The sequence below is a fragment of the Corapipo altera genome, unplaced genomic scaffold, assembly GCF_003945725.1.
Source record: "Corapipo altera isolate COAL_440 unplaced genomic scaffold, ASM394572v1 53, whole genome shotgun sequence".
NCBI lineage: Eukaryota > Metazoa > Chordata > Aves > Passeriformes > Pipridae > Corapipo > Corapipo altera.
The window spans coordinates 8360509-8377089 of record NW_020884900.1 but is presented as its reverse complement, the minus strand read 5'-3'; the positions used below and the strand labels follow the sequence as shown (position 1 = coordinate 8377089).

Here is a 16581-nt window from a genome sequence, read left to right as displayed (position 1 = left end):
TCTCTACTTTCAAAGTACTGACAAGGTGTGAATTTTGAAAAAGTTTTTTTTCCCTTTCCATACTAGAGACAAAGCCAGCAAATATTTATACCAGTGTTTCTGAGGGCTTTAGACAGGTGTAGGAGGGCTTTTGGGAATGCCTTGTTTAGAGGGCCTCGTCTAAACCAAATAATTTTGAAAAACCAGATAATCAGCAAGTAAAATACTCCAATTACATTGTATAAAAAGGGCTGTTCTCTAGACTGCTTTGTGTGCTCAGAGGAGCACTGCTAGATTGTTTCCTCGTCCTCCTGTCTGTACTGCACTCTTCACCTGATATCAAGGATGTCAGGCAGTTTGACTAGTGTTTGACAGACTTTTCTTGATTCAGTATTGTTGAACAGGGGGGAAAAAAGGTTGGTGGATAGTTATTTAGGCTTGTGAGTGCACTCCAGACATGTAATTTGGATATTTATTTAATGCCTAAAGTACAGGTTTTGAGACAGGGTGCAAAAAACTTATTCAAAACAGCATGCCATATTCTGTTTTTGTACTACAGGCTGTGTGAAAAGAGAACTTTTATTTCAAGTAGATTTGAGAGTTAGTGATCTGGCCAAATACAAAATTCTCTTACATATCAACCAGAGTGGATTCCTCTGTGAAGAGTGTTAATTCACCTGTCTTCAGTTCATAGGTCTAAATTTTCTTCTAGCTACTAGCAAAGCTTCTTGTTAATCATAAAATGAGTCAGGAAAGAATGCAAAGATGAGACTTCAGTTGTACCCTTACCTTTGACAGAATGTGGCTGCTCTCAACTTGTTGATTGATGCCAGACAATTTAGCAAGCCTACTATTTTCAGTTACCCAGATATTGAGTTAATTCATGTAAGGATACGAATCTTGGGAGTTGGGGATTTTTTTAAAAATAATTGTCATAGAATTCTAACTTTTTGGTTGTATGTATTGTTTTTAATTAATGATTAGTAATTTTGAACAATGAGATCTGAGTTACCTTACTCTGTAGAAATAGTTGCTACCTTTCTGATCTAGTCTCTTAGCATCCTAAAAATGTTACCTCATCCTCTAAGTCCTACTTTGTCAGGGTGAGAAAAGATCCTTTTTTCCAGCAAATAAATCTGTTCTCTGACTGTTCCTTTTAAGACTTAGCTTGAGCATTGTCCCTGAAGTATGGAGTGCGCTGAATGGAGAAATCTTCCTGAGTTGCCAAAACTTTCATTTTGTGAACATGATAAATTTAGACACTTGTGTAAGTGACAAGTCTGTCGCTTCTCTTCCTCTCCTGCAGTTGTGCTAAGTTCCATATGAAGCTTCAAGGCCAGGGTAGTGTTGTGTTAAGTCAGGCAGGTGTGCAATGCAATGAGAAACTCAATATATATGGGAATAATCTAGGTAAATATCCCATAGTTTTGAAAAACGTCGTGGTTTGATGGATATTCACAATGACTAAGCAAACCCCAAACTTTCTCAATGTCTTCTACACTGCAGACTGCATACAACTTGTGAGATCCTGAGCTGCTGGGAACCCTGTTACAGTCTCCTGTGGATAAAGTGAAGGACAACACTTCACACTGGTGAAACAACACCCACACCCAGTGCTCTCATGCTTAATGCACAGGTCCAAAGGTCAAAGGTGCATAAGATCAAAAGACTCCTGGGTCTTTGCCCTTTCTTCTTTATCAGTCACCTTTGGCTGGCCCCTTGATGAGGGCTTTTTAGAGATGCTCTTTTTCCATGGTGCTGGAGAGGTTGACTAGAACCTGATCTTATGTGGCCAGTGTGGTTAGCCAAGGGCTTGCTGTTGCTAGCCAGCTTGCTCTCAACACTGACCTCACTGTAGGCTCTTTAATCTGTCAGACTGTCGTCCCCAATGGCATCAGTCAGGATCCCTTTGCCAGGCTGGTTGTTGCTAATTCTCTGCTAGCAAGTGTATCGAAATCTTGTTCTGCCAAAGAAGGTTCTTTAATGTTGTTGTTTATGCAGACAAATAGTTAAAATTTCACATCTAAAAGATTAAATATTGTAATCACATAATTAGAAAAAATGTTACATGGTTTAACATAGCATTTTTCTATTTATGTAAGTGACAACTAATGGTTTCTTTTTTCTCCTAGCTTTCAGAAAGATTCTTCAACTTTGTAATTTTAAAACATTTTCTCCTACACATGTCATTGTTCTTTTTAATAGGATCTGCCAGAACAACTCTGAGCAAAAGCTCTGCATTTTCACATTATTATCTCATTGTCTATCCCTAGTGTTATAGCCTTACTGTGACTTCCTAACTAATCAGCTATTTCAACTTTCATTCCATAAGCTTTATGTCTGAGTGTAATTAAATGAGCATTAAGTCCTTTTTTTACTAGCAAAGCCTGAAAGTTCTGATATTACAGTAATAAGTGTGAAGTGAATTTTGAATGGCATTTATATCCTTTCATGGGCTCTAAATGTTTGATTTGCATAACTAGTTAAAATGATATCAGAGCAGCATATTGATTTAATTCCATCTCAGAAAACTGTTAATTAATAATGATAATAAATGTGTCAGTCCTTTATTATCTGCTTTGAATTGGTGATGATGTCTATATTAATACTACTTCAGTAATAGACCTCTGCTGGCTATTGTTGGCAAAGCTTTGACGACTTGAATAACTAGCAATCAGAATTTATAAAATTTATTGCGGATCAGATTTTAAAAGAATAGTCATTTTATCACATGTGTGATTTTATTAACACCTATTACTTAACATTTTATTTAAATAAATCACTAAGAACAGAAACTGGCAAAGAACAAAGAAGAGGTTTGAATTTCTTAAACTTTTTTTGTCCTTGCAAGTTAGATTGTTGGATTTGTTCCTACAAGTAAAGGAGGTAATTGAAAGATTTTCAGTTTTCCATAACACTTTAACAGTAATATCTTTAAAAAATCCCTAAATATACCTAGAGGTATTTTGTGGGAAAGAGATGCTTGGTCAGTAGAGATTTTCTTTTTATTGTTGTTATTTTGCTAGATGTTTTTTATAATTTTGTGATATGTCTTACTTTGACTCCCCCTTCTTATTTCAGAATGAAATTAGATTATCACCTATGCAGTTTTTTCCTGTTACTGTTTAGTGTTTAATCAGAATTAGTTTAAGATCTTACTTTCCTTTTTCCCTTCTGGACACTGGCAAAAGAGTCCTTTGTTTGTGCTGTTTAAGACTGGATTTTGGTTCCTTTCTCAGCAAGGAACATTAACTGTTCTAATATTCAGCACCACACTACCTTACGGAACTGCACTACAAGCGTCTAGAAAGGAAAGCACTCAGCTTTTGTCAGCAGATAATGTTCTCTACATTCCCTTTTAGATGAGGAAATATTTAGGAAGCTGACTTTTGTTTGCATGGACCCTTAACGTAGGTCTCGAATCACGATTTTTTTTGGGAAAAAAAGTATCTTCTCTATTAATGTTGTTTACTTTCCCTGCAGCTGAATCCTCAGACTCTTGACTTTTTATATGTGTTGTTTGTACTAAAAGCTGCCCAATCTGAAAGCGTTGGGCTAAAAACTAGAGCAGCAATTCAGCTGCTAATAAAACTCAATATTACCAGTACCCAATTAAAGACTTGCGTGCCAAGTTTAATGCTCTGATTGCAATTTTAATTGCAAAAATTAAATTCTTAAGTATCTGAAATGCTTGTTTTCCTTACAATCCCTTTGAAAAATCAGGGGTTAGTGGCCTTTTGTTACAGCTGATTAATATGAGTAGCTCTAAGGACAGAAGAATAGGGAGTGACAAAATACTGGCATGCTTCTTGCTTTCTAAACACAACTCTTCTCAAAGTTACCTTCATGCAGTATTGCATGGACAGCAGTGAACTTACTCTGATGTGAGCAGACACCATATGAAAATGGTTATGTAGCACCAAACGTGAACTTAGAAATTCTGTTGAGAGGAAGTTAAAAGCACAGTAAGGAAAACCAAACCTGGATATTACAACCTGGTTTTGTTTGCACCACTGTGGTAATAGCTGTGTCGACAAAACTTTATTTTTTTTTGTTTTCTTACAGTGATAGTTTATCACTATCAAAAGTTCCATATAAACAAAGGAGTGATTTTTTTTTATATTAAAATTTTGAATTTAACCAGTGAAATTCTTTTTATTTCTGGGAAAATACTACTAGAAGTGCATTGCTTTCTGACAATTCTTGCCTACCACTTGAGCGATGTTTAGAAAAGTTTTGTTCTGATTTTACACAATGATAGACTAAAGCTCTTGTTCAGACTACAGATGTGATGTTTAACCAGAAAGGTAGTGCATGGTGATGACTCAAATGAAAATACTGAATCTCTCTTTAAAAGGATGAGCAAGAAAGCATGATTTGAATGGTGAGTGTTCTAAGTGCATATTTTAGAAAAGATCCACCAGTCTCCTACACTGTTTCAAATATTGAGATCCAAATTTATCCCCATATCATTGTTGACAGATGGTGAGTACATCTCGCTTGGATGTCATGTTCTCCCTCTTAAGAAGCTCTGAGCTGTTCTTTGATGCCACAGGAAGGTGAAATCATGTGTCCAGCTTTGTCAGATCACATTCATTCACCCCTGATCCACTGCTGAATCAAAGTTTTTGGCTCCCCAAAGAATGGGAATTTGGTCCACTTCCACTAAAGACTTTGGCCACCTAGTTTTCATGGAGTTGGTCATTTTAATTTAATTCCTTTTCTGAAAACCTTCTTCAAAAGTTTGTTAGCCTTTGAAGCTGGGAGAGAGACAGTGTGGAAGTCTAAGAATAGGGGCAAAATGTTGTATTATGTTTCCTTTGTCAGTGGATTGACCTTTTATGTGTTTTCTTAAGTTCCTGACAAGATGATGTATGTTGAGATGAATAGCCATCAGTTACATTTAAAAATTCCTTTTCTCTCTCTGTGGTGCTTTTATAAATTACTGTGATCTTAATATATAACTGGGTATCCATATGCTCTTTACAGAAATTCTAACTAGCTTTCAACTAGAATTCATCTTTGCCATATTTGTTTGAGACAATATTAAGCACAGGCCCTTTGCAGCAGGTTGTTAAGACACAGAGAACATTACTGGCCATTGAAACTTCATAAAGTTAATAGATGGAGGTTAACTACCCCTGCTGGAGTTTATTCAGAACTTTGGAGTTAAAATCCCTTCTGGAGGTTTGATTTGGTTTGGTTTTGGTTGCTTGTTTTGTTTTGTTTTGTTTGTTTGTTTTGTTTTGTTTTGTTTTTTTCTGTGTGTGCCAGTATAAGACATTTTATAGATACAAGCATCAAAAATTTTTATTTATTGCATTATATTTGGGGTTTTTTTGTTGCTTTGTGCCTTTTTTTTCACCTGCTAAATTTTAACAAACACACAGTGTTGGGTGAGGAGGCACAGCTAGATGATGCTTTAACTGGTAAATTATTTTAACTTGCATTTTCAATGAAAGAAAAGCTGCATACGACACACTCATGTTCTCCCCCCCCCCCCCCCCCCAACCCCCCTCCCCCCCCCCCCCCCCCCGATTTTATGTGCACATTGAAATATATTTATAGTTTTCTCCACTGGCATAAATCAGATGTAGGTGACAATATATCCAAATAACCTCTTTGATGCATGGTTTTTGTTAATAATTATGTGCTGCTAATAATTAACAGGTGTGTGAAAAAATGAATTAGTAATGAGAAGAGAGTTTGTAAGCCGTCTGTTATCATCCCTTGACAAATGCAAGCAAGGGCATAAGCTGAATACAAAGGCCCTTCATTATAGTTTAATGGCATTTGATAAGTTAACCCCTTTTGTAACATAATGATGCTGAGCTTTTATTGTAGGAAGTTTTCTGTCTGATAGTAACAACATTTTTTCTTTAACCCAGCCTTCTTAACAAGAAAATAGTCAGTAAAATATCTGGAATATCTGGGGATTAGGATTTTGAACTGCGTTTTCTAAGTAACTTGTAAAGTTTTTAAAATTTTGTGCAGTATTGTGAACAATTATTCAGTGATTATTGAAACAGAAGCTTTTATGGGCTCTTCTGTAAATTATGTGAGCAAGTGGATCCATAAACTGTCCATATTCCTTAAATTTCAGTCTTTTAGACAATGAACTGTTTCAACCATCTGGAAGAGAGACTTGCATCTTGTGCCAGGGAAGAACAAGGTTTCACAAGTGGCAGTTTTGGTCTTTTAAGCATGAAAAACATGCGTAATGGTTTTCATGATAGAAAGTGCGATTTTGATTCTGGTATGGCCTCCTAAAAATGCTCAGAAAATTCTTGTTTTAACAGCTGAGGTACTGGTTTAACTGTGTGCTTCTAACCAGTTGCTGCTTGTGGATAAAGTTAACAGACAAATGATGCAAATTGAATAATTTCAAATTTATCTCTAAAAAGAAAAAGAGTTGTTTCTTTTTGCCTGTATAATTTTTTCAGACCTTTGAATTGTTAGGGTTTATCTGGTATTTGATTTTTTTAATGATTAATTTATGATGCCTTACTCCACTTTTTTCCCTAAGGTCCTTCTCTTTTTTATACTGTTTTCATTTTTTCAGAAGGCCTCTTTGTCCTTACATGTGTGGTGTATGTCTGTAAGCAGCTGTTTGACTTCAGAACTTGAAATTAAATTTATGAGGGAAGAATATCTGAAAAAAAATTGTACTATTCTCATGACTGTTTGCTGACTTGAAAAAAATAATAATAAACTTTACCTATAAAGAGATCTAAAGCTGCAAAACAGGATGGCTGCAGGCACTTCTATTCAGTATTTGAAATGTGTTCACTTTTGTGTTGACAGACAATCAAAAAAAGTTACTGCATTGTGTCTACCATTCCTATATTGTCATCTTTGCTTGCAATAATAGATTTGTAAAACATTGGGAGTGTGATTTGTAATGAAGGGAAGAAAACCCTAGAGGGTTTATGAAACTGGGACTTGCACATGTAGAGACATCTAAAGTCTGCCAAAACTTACTTTGGTACTGTTGGTTCTGTGATGTGGTTATGGGAGCGATCAGTCAGTTTTTCTGTGCAGTAGCTTTGTGTTCAGTCAACAGCATCTTTCAGGAAGAGTCTGGGGAAAAAAAGATCTTGCATTCCTAGATTCTTCCGAAGAAAACTGCTCTTGAAAATTCTCAAATGCCGGTTAATTTTTCAATGTTCCATTGGCAGGTTTTCCTCTTTCCTTCATAAACTCCCTAGCAGAAGGTCTCCTGTGATTTGAAAAACAGACATTGATGTTTTTTGGTCAGTGTTCATTCATGGTGTGACAATCAGTGGAATATTACTGTCTTATTCTGAAGATGGTGTGCTATCTACTTAGATACTGAAGGTTTTTAGACAAGATGAACATAGTACCTGAATTGGTCACTGCAGTACTTGAAGGAAGGCGCTTATTCTGCATGAACTCTTGTGAACCATGGAGAACCTTGCTAGCTAATGAAGCTCACAGGTTTAGCACCAACCCATCCTGACTTAAATACAGTCTTTGGGATCTTCCTGTAACATGGAAGGAAGTTGTGTTCTGTAATATACTGCATTAGGATTCTGCTATTTTTTTTTAATAGATAACTTTTTTAAAAGTAAGTGTTCTTAAGTACTCTGAAGATTTGAAGACTGGATCTGACTCTTTTGCAATTTGGTGTTCCTACATTTGTGTTAGTTAACAGAAGGAAGTTCCAAGCTGCTTGGCTTGAAACTCATGCATGTTTGTCATCTTTGTTCCTTTTTTGGAAGACAGTTTTCAATGATCCTTTTGGGGAAGTGGAATCAGCCTAACTCATTTGTGTCCCAGAACCGAGCGACATAGCATTGCACAAGACTGTATTGCAGCATGGTGCTGTTGGAAAGAGGCACTTTGTATTTCATTCAAGTGACATGATCTCCAGAAGGTGATAAAAGCTCATACTCTGACCCTTAGCAGGGCCTGCAGGACCACACTGCCTGTTGGGAAATTCAGTCAGTCTCCATAGTGTCTTGCAGCATAGACCAAGCCCTGGATTTTTGCAGCTATCAGCAAGTTATGTTGCTTTGGTTGCAGCAAAGTGACTGTTGCTGTTGGCAGGTCTATCAGGTGGTCATATTTTATAATTTTGAAATTGCGAAGTTAGTTGAAAAAGTGTGTGTTCTAATCAGTTTGGATGACTCTAAATGCTCTCTGAGAACTCCCTTATAGGTAATGAACCAAACCTGCTCAAACCTATGTGAGATCAGTATCAAAGCAAATGCTCACAGTTTGTTTGCTGTGTTTGTATAATATATGAAGTGAAAGGCTGGTCTTCAGCCTTTTATTGCCACTGCTTTTGCACAGTGAACTAAAATATCCTCCTCTTTATCTTCAATTCTTCATTTCCCTTTTTTATAAGCAACTTCCCGAAGGGGAGCCTTGCGTTTGTTAACTAGTGTTCGGTGACTGGTGCGTCAGCTCAGCTGTGCAACATGCCAACACTAACTGCTCCTAAATAACATCTATTTGCATAGTGCATTGAGAGCTGTGAACTCTCCTCTCATTAAGTGTGTGAGAACTCTCGCTCAACCAGAAACACTAAAAATTGAGCTGCACTCCTGAGGGGTTTTTCTACTGTGAGCCCTTCCAGTGTATTATACCAGTGTGACATTTTCTGGGGTGACGTTGCAATGAAGGAAAGGAATAATGTAAAGAGATTGTATGCCTTGGCTTCCCATGCAAACTGTTTCATATGCTCTTCCCCCTTTTCCTGCCCTCTTATACATTTCTCAATGTGGGAACTTAATGTTTTTGGTGATATTTTAACAACAATCAGGTAATGGTGGAGTGAGGAGGAAATGAATAATCTGTGGAAAACACCCCATAGCCAAATTCAGCACTCTTGAACTTCAGTTTTGCTGTTCTTTGTGTGAAATTATGTAGTGATGTTCACCAATATTTTATTGCAATTTATGTTTTGTAATACTTGAGCAATATATAACTGTGATCAATGTTGTGACCTCAGGGAAATTGCTTATATAATTACAGAAAGTTTACAGTAGTAGGACAAGGAATTGGGGAAAATATATCACTGTAAAATATAAATATGTTTAAATTACATTTAGGATTTGGAATAGTTCCTTGCTTGTGTTTTACAGAGTAATCTGTGATTTAAATCAGGTTTAGTTGTGGGGTTTTTTTCTAAATTGGGTATTATAAATCAAGAGTAGTTGCTGCATATAGCACACAAGAGGATTTCTTATACATTTTAATGTTGCATAAGTAAGAAATACCAGTAGTTCAGCAGTAAAATTGCAAATGTAAGCAAAAGCGAAGATTTTTCTAAATTTAACTAGGTTGCATTTGTTTAGTAAACTCCAGCAATAATTTACTGGTTTATTGCATTTGCTGTTGAGAACTTGTGAGCTTTAAAAAGGGGAGGGGGATAAAGGAAGGAGCAATGTTATAATTGCTCTGGAACTGGGGGGAGCAGAGAGAAGAGGGGAAACTTCTAAACAGTCTGCATACAATAGGTTAAAGCAGAGAAAATAAATCTTGGCAAGATAATATGTTTCTGCAGAAGACTAAGGAACTTCTGGTAACATGCATTTGTGGGATAGAACAATTCCTAATAAAAACATCAAGCTCAAGATGTAGTTATGCCTTCTTAAGACTTCAGAGACATGAAAGATAATAGGCATCTTTTCTTATTCATGAGTTTCAATATGTAAAAAATAGAAATTCTGGTAGTTATGCTTTAAAACAAAATAAACACTGTTGTTTTGTAAATAAGGAGGTTTAAAACTTGATTTGAATTTGCTCTACAGTTCTGCTTATGCATGCTTTATCTCGGGGTAGATTTCTGTATCTCTCGGTCTGTTAATATAAAACCTGGCTTAGTTTAACTGTGGTTTGAAAGAAGTGAACACTGGGATTGGTCTGGATGATGTTGATTAATAGGTGTGTGAGGGTGAAAGACTCCAGGGCCAAGCAGTAGGTCCATCTTGGTGGCATCTGATGTTGATTGGCTTTGTCCTGCGCGGCTGCGCTGGAAGAGCGGACATTAAGATTAAGTGATGCTGTCGTGTTGAGGAGCACTGCACTGCATCATTCTGGGAAGAGACAGCTGTGGTGGTTAATCCTTCATCACCAAGGGAGTGCTGCCAGCAGAAAGATATACAGCCAAAGATAACCCTCCATAACTTGTGCTAAAGATCAGAAAACTTTGAATTCACATCCATCTGCTTAGTCTGGGGTGAAGATGAAAGATAGGCAGAATAGGAAATAAAAAAACCTCCTGTGGGATTAATCTTAGACAGAGTATGCAGCACACGCTGAAAAGGCAGGAGCTAAATTTTCACATGTATCTTAAAAGAACAGGATCAATGAGAATCCAGAAATTCAGTTTTATTTCAATTGCTTTAATATTCATACTCACAATGCTCATTTAATATGTACACCACATCTTTCCTGGAAGCAGTTCAAAGATGCCAGTATTCATAGCGTAAGGTTTAAAAAAGACAAGCGTCTGTTAATGCTGCACTTCTAACTAACTGATGCACAGGAATGGATGTCAATGGAGCTTTTAGCATAATCTGTGGGAGTGAACTTTGTTATTTACTTTTGTGTTTAGCAGGTCAATTCCAAATTTTTATACATCAGGTGAGAATATATTCTGTCTCGAACGGTTGTGAACAGAGCTATATTGTTATGCATAATTTATGCATACAAAGTGAGAACCATTACAAAGACTAGCTCAAGTTGTCATCTTTGGAAATTAATTTATATGAAAAAATAAGATAGCAAAAGGAAAAAAAATATGTTAATACATTGCTTTGGAGGGTGTCTTCTAAGCAATAACCAAATTAATAAAATACAGTTCAAAAGCAGTAGTTAGTGATAACACTTTGAGACATTAATCCACTATTTTAACATAGGCTGTTGTTTTAATGTGCATTTTAAACCTTAGGGTAGCATTTTAAAAAGTTCTGTACTGAATGGTGTAGAAAAGGGGAAAATGCCCGTTTTGTTTTTATCGTGGCAATAGTTATTGCTGTGAGGAAAATGGAATATTTCTTTAAGCAGATTGGTGGTTGGGTGGAGGTAGAAATAGAAGTTTTCCCTGTTCCAGTCTTGGTGCCCAGAGGAGTGGAATGTCAGCGATGGGCAGGAGCAGCGCTCCTTGAGCCTTGCCTTGGGTCTGCTTCTGCTTCAGCTGGTGTTTGGCAATGGTTTGGTGAACCTCATGTTGTTTATTCAACGTCTGCGTGCTATAGGATGTTTGTAGAAACAACTGAAACAGCACTTAGTCACTTGGCTGATGTGAAGACTTAGTTCTTGCCTTGGATCAAGAAAATCCAGAGTGAGAACTGTAAAAAACTGGTGTTTTAGTGTGAAACGAGATAGTGTTTTAGTTTCTGGTTTCTGTTGAGCTTATTCGCTTTCCTATAATCATAAAAACAACCAATTAAAAGGGAAGAGCATTTCATAGTTTACAGAGAAAGTTTCAGTTGTACCAGCAAAGTGTCCCGTGAAGCCATCTGTACTTCGTATCCCACACTTGTGCTCTCAAATACAGAAAGTCTTGTTTCTTTTTCTCCTTTTTTTTATTTTTATTTTTTTAGAAGTGCTTGTGTTAAGCTCAATAGTTGGTGTTTCTTGATCAATTAATCCCACAGTTAAATCTTATGTTATGACACCTCTCAGGTAAAGGTGTAATATATATTAACATGTCATTTGAATTTAATTAGAAATAATGAACCCAATAAATTCCAGTTGATATCATATGGGACAAGTATTTCTTAGCAGGCTAAGTGTTTTAGTGAATTAATTTAACATTTCAGCAAAAATCCTAATTACTTTAGTATCTACACTGCAGTATTATATTAAAAATCAAAATGGCATTTTTGACTGTTAAAAGTGAATTGGGAAAAAAATCAATTTAGTATAGGTTTATGCATTGGGAGAAAGAAGTATATAAGCCTGCAAATGTGTCAAAAATGACCACTACCTTTTCATAGTAACTAACTGTTCTACACAGTCATTAGAGGAAGAATAACAAATAATGTTCATATGGTAGCAGGAGGAATATAGGTGAATATAAGGAGTTTTCTCACAATAAGCACTGTTAATAATGAGAATGGGCAAATGAGTGTACCTTCTCATGAGTTTGCTTTTATTTTCATTATTTAAGAAAAATTTTGACTGCAAACTGCATGAACTTGATTATATCTACAGGTATGGGATAGATGAGGTCATACTTGAGGTCTGGTTTTAGTCTTGCTTTCTTCTGATTGGAAATTTGGGGATGGCTTAACATGGCCTCTTAAAAATACTGGCAGTTTAGAGGTTAACAAAAATGAACAATTTTTTGTATAATCACGTATTTGTCCAAATCCAAATATCTAATAGAGAACAGGTTGAAGAGAGCAGACTTGCTCATGATGAACACTAAAATGCCAACAGTTAGATAAGAATGGGTTAATACATTGACTAATGTTGTAGGTTTATAAGAACTGGCCCTTCTCTTTGTTCTTTTTTATCATATACATTTATCATGTTCAACCTGGCAACTGAAGCAAATAGCTATTTAAGTTGTAAAAAATGAATCACTGTGCAATTTCTTGAACTGTATGATATAACCAAGGCTAATAATATTATACAACAGAAGTTGTAAGCCTTGGGATCTTTTCCCTACTTTAATTTTTTTTTTAAATGAGCCATAAGCATTTGCTACTGTCTGTATGGAAAACCAAAGAGCATTAAGATGTGTTTAACAAAGCTGTAATTTCCTGCCCACTGGTGAGGGCTAATGGTGAGTGCTTACCTTCTGCTGCTGCATAAATAAAGTATATGTAGAAATGGTTGAACTGTTGGATTATGTGAAGATTTGGGATGCAGGCTCTTTGACTTAAAATCTTCTTTGAAAGGCACAGAGGAAAATAAAAGTTTGAGCTTACTCTTTAAAGGGGAAATGAGGCTGTGGGAAGAATCTTCCATCCTCTCTGCAATGTAGACCAAAAGGTAAAAAACTAGTATGTGTTTGTTGTGTCAGCATATTATCACTCTGCTGGACCTTGCATGTTTACAGCTGGTTCTGATGCAGCTGTCAGGGTACAATTGATGAGCATCATCATTTAAAGTGTAAAAGAAAATGTCTTGGCATAGAGGGACATGATAAAGTGCCATCTACCAGGCACTGTGGACATATGTAGTCACTATTTCCTTTTTCTCCTCACTCTTTGCATTTCTCTGCTGCCCTTGCCAGAATCTACAGAAGTCATTGGGAGCAGTACAGCCCAGCCTCCAGCCTTCTAATATCACTGTGGTAGTTGTCAGATCATATGAAATGTCAAAATTCATGTGGCCTTCGTGAAGAGATATATTTAGTACAGCTGCTGCATACCTACGTAGTATCTCTGACATTGACATATTAGTTATGCTGTCTTTTGCAATCTGATATCTTTAAATTTGCCACCTTGTTAAGTTTTGATTAATGTGATTCCATTTCACTAAAGTAATTGGCTTGGCCTGTTGTAGAAAATAATCAGCCTTTCTACGGAACAAATGCTAGAACATGCTAATGAGGGAGTGAGTTCGTTAAATTGATGGCGTGGAGTGACAGTTATTAATGATTGTTATGATAAACAGACGAGTGCGAATTGGGATGAGTTGGGCAAAAGTGACAGTTTAAAAATAACGTATATTGGAAAGTACTAACGAAGTAATATACTGTTAGGAAAACAATCATGCAAGTTGTCAAGGGAAGAAGTGTAATTATACAGCTGCACGAGCTGCCTGGGAGGACAGGGACCTGGCTGATAATGGACACGTTTTTTGTTGGCAAGGGGAAAATATGTTATGGCAGAGAGGAGTAGAGATTGATAAATTAATTGGCCTTTCTCATTGTTCCAAGAGCAAACTTGGCCAGCAATAGCCAAGCAGATTAGGTAAATAAATGAAGTGACCAGCTCTTCCTCTGCATCTGACCCACTCCTTGCCCTTTCTTTTTAATCCACGTGTGCATGAACTGCCAAGTTCAACTGCCTAGCATGGCAGTGTTTGCAGAAATATAGCTTTCCTGGAAATATATATGGCTTCTAAAAATGAAATACTTTGTATTACGAAGAGTTTTGTCTTAAGTGAAAGGTTAATTTTAATAAGCCATCAGCCTATATGAAAAGTGGTATGAAACCAATATGGAGGATGCAAGTGTACTGATTTTCAAAGTAAAATTTAAACAGAGCTGTCCATCTGAAAGCTAGCAAGAAAAAAAAGGCAAGATTACTAGTAGGGGTGTTTGGGAGGTAGAGGTGTGGCACTACTTCTGCTTATTGTTGCGTATGCTTGGTGCTAAATGGCTTGAGGTTGTTGGCTGTAGGAGAAGGATATTTGTCTCTCTGAGACTGACAGCAGTACCATATATAATTCAGCTGTCAGATTGCCTGTGTAGTAGACTCAGTGAAAGAGCAGAGGATAAACGTGGAATATTATCCTAATAAGTATAAGGAGACACAAAGTAAGTAGGCCATTATATATAAAAAAAAAAAAGAAAAAATAAAGTAAAACAGCCATCAGAAAAATTCAGTATAGACAGTGATACTCCAACGGCTGGAGTTAATACTAGGTAGCACTTCTTGTGAATCTTCACTACTTGTAAATCACTTCAATCTCTGTTCTAATGCAGAGGACTGTGGGGATTCAAATGGGCAGGCTTGATACTGAGTGGTCAGTACTGTTCCCCTTCTTTTACTGGCTTGTTTATACTACCTTGCATTTAAACATTATCTTTCCTCCATGGAAAAGTGAGCAGATTACCATATTTTTCATAAAGATGGAGGAAGTGATTTTGAAAAAGTTGGCTAAGAGAAAGCACTGTTATCACTGTCAAATTCCATCTGCTCAGGACACACCGATGAATAGAAGATGGAGAAGAGTTTAGATTCTATATGACAGGCTAGAGCCATATCAGCACTGAATGGAGCCTGTAAAATGCTTACTTAGCCATTTCACTGGATGTTTTACTGAATTCAGCTTGGTCTTGGTCTTACAAGGGCTCCAGTAATCATGTTACCAATTCCTTGTGACAGCCCTCAAGAATGCAACCTGTTCACTCATCTTGCCTTGTTTCCTTGGCTGCCCTAGCTTTCTGTCATAAGTACTAGTTTGTATAGTGTTACATTTATGAGCACCAATTCACTGGATACAATAATCTAGCCAAAATGAGCATGGATAATCTCCTATTTAATAAAGAAGTCTAAGCCTTTCTCCTAATAGTGTTATGGGTGAAATCCCTCCAGTCCTTAGATTTTACTAAAGTTAGTGAAAGGAAGAGATAAATAAATAAATTTTGGGTTCCGCAGAACTATAATGTCATAGATTCAATATGTCAGGTATATCTTAAGAAACTACTAATTAGTAGCTTAATGCAATTTATTGTGTACAGATTCTATCATACTGGACTTCATTGTTCCCTTCAGAACATGTGAACCAGTGGCTAAAAGCCTTTTTTTTTAGAAAAAAACCCCCACAAATGTACCAATTACCAGATTACTTTGTAACAGAGGAAAAACAGGCACTAAATTCCAAACCATACTGCACTTCTCTGGATGATGAAGTCTTGTTTTACCATCATATTACTTCTTGAATGGCTTAATGTATTAAACTGTTTACCTAAGCCTTCTCTTTCAAACCAACTTGTAAGAAGGAGAAGCAACCTTAACAACATTGTTTCAGCGTGCACAATTTTGCTTCTTCCTCTGAACAAAGTATGTTAATACTTTGCTTACATTGCCAAACCCTTCATTTAGGTCCTTAGTCTTGTCTTGACTAGAGGGCTTGTGTTGTTTCTGGTCTTTCTGACTTTTAGGATGTGCCTGCATTGCCAATTCAGTCTAGATAAGGCTTATGTTTTTGAAGCATCTCTTCTTCTCTTCCATGTTCATTGAATTGTGTTTTGCTCTGCAGAGTCTGGATTATTTTCCAACACAGTTGAACTGGAGGATGTTCTTCAGATGAGCATTCAGTCTTTGGAAACAGTTTGCATCAAACACCCGTTGAAGTCCTCCAAAATGCATCTAACGTTGGACACGTTCCTTTTTCCTTATGGGGAAATAAATCATATATTCTTAGATTGCTACCTATGGAGTCTGTGTGCCAGTGCACATGTTGCATGGTCTCCCCGACTAACTGTGAGTGAGTAAAATCTTGGGTGGGGAAATGGATGGAGCTGGTGGAGGTTACCAGCTTTGTCCAGTGGGAATGGCCCTGCCAACCTCATGTGGAGACGCTTCAGTGTAACCCCATGCCATACTGAAGAGAGGCTGGGAAAATAGGCAGTGTGAAGTCTGGTGGTGTCAGGGGGAGAGAGGTTGAGTTGCAGAGGAAAACCTGCTATTCTTTGGGCACGAGGCAGGCACAGGGTATGACTGTGTAGGAAAACAGAAGTGAGTAGTTCTATAGGGTCATGGGGTTGCAATGGACCTGTCAGGAGATATGACCTCAAGGGGAACTGCTGCAAAAAAATCCATTTTGCCTTTCTCATCTGTATGGAAAGACGGTCATATTTCCAGTTATCCTGTATTCAGTATTCTTAGATCCCATAGTATCTGCTTTAAGAGTAGCAAATGGTAGCTATTCATCAGGCTAGAG

General features: G+C 36.9%; 1 protein-coding gene across 3 annotated transcripts in view; it reads left to right on the top strand.

Annotated features, from left to right (window-relative positions):
• Nucleotides 1–16581, top strand: part of LRMDA (leucine rich melanocyte differentiation associated) — a 643108-nt gene that overhangs the window by 93082 nt on the left and 533445 nt on the right. The gene's annotated exons all lie outside the window — the stretch shown is intronic.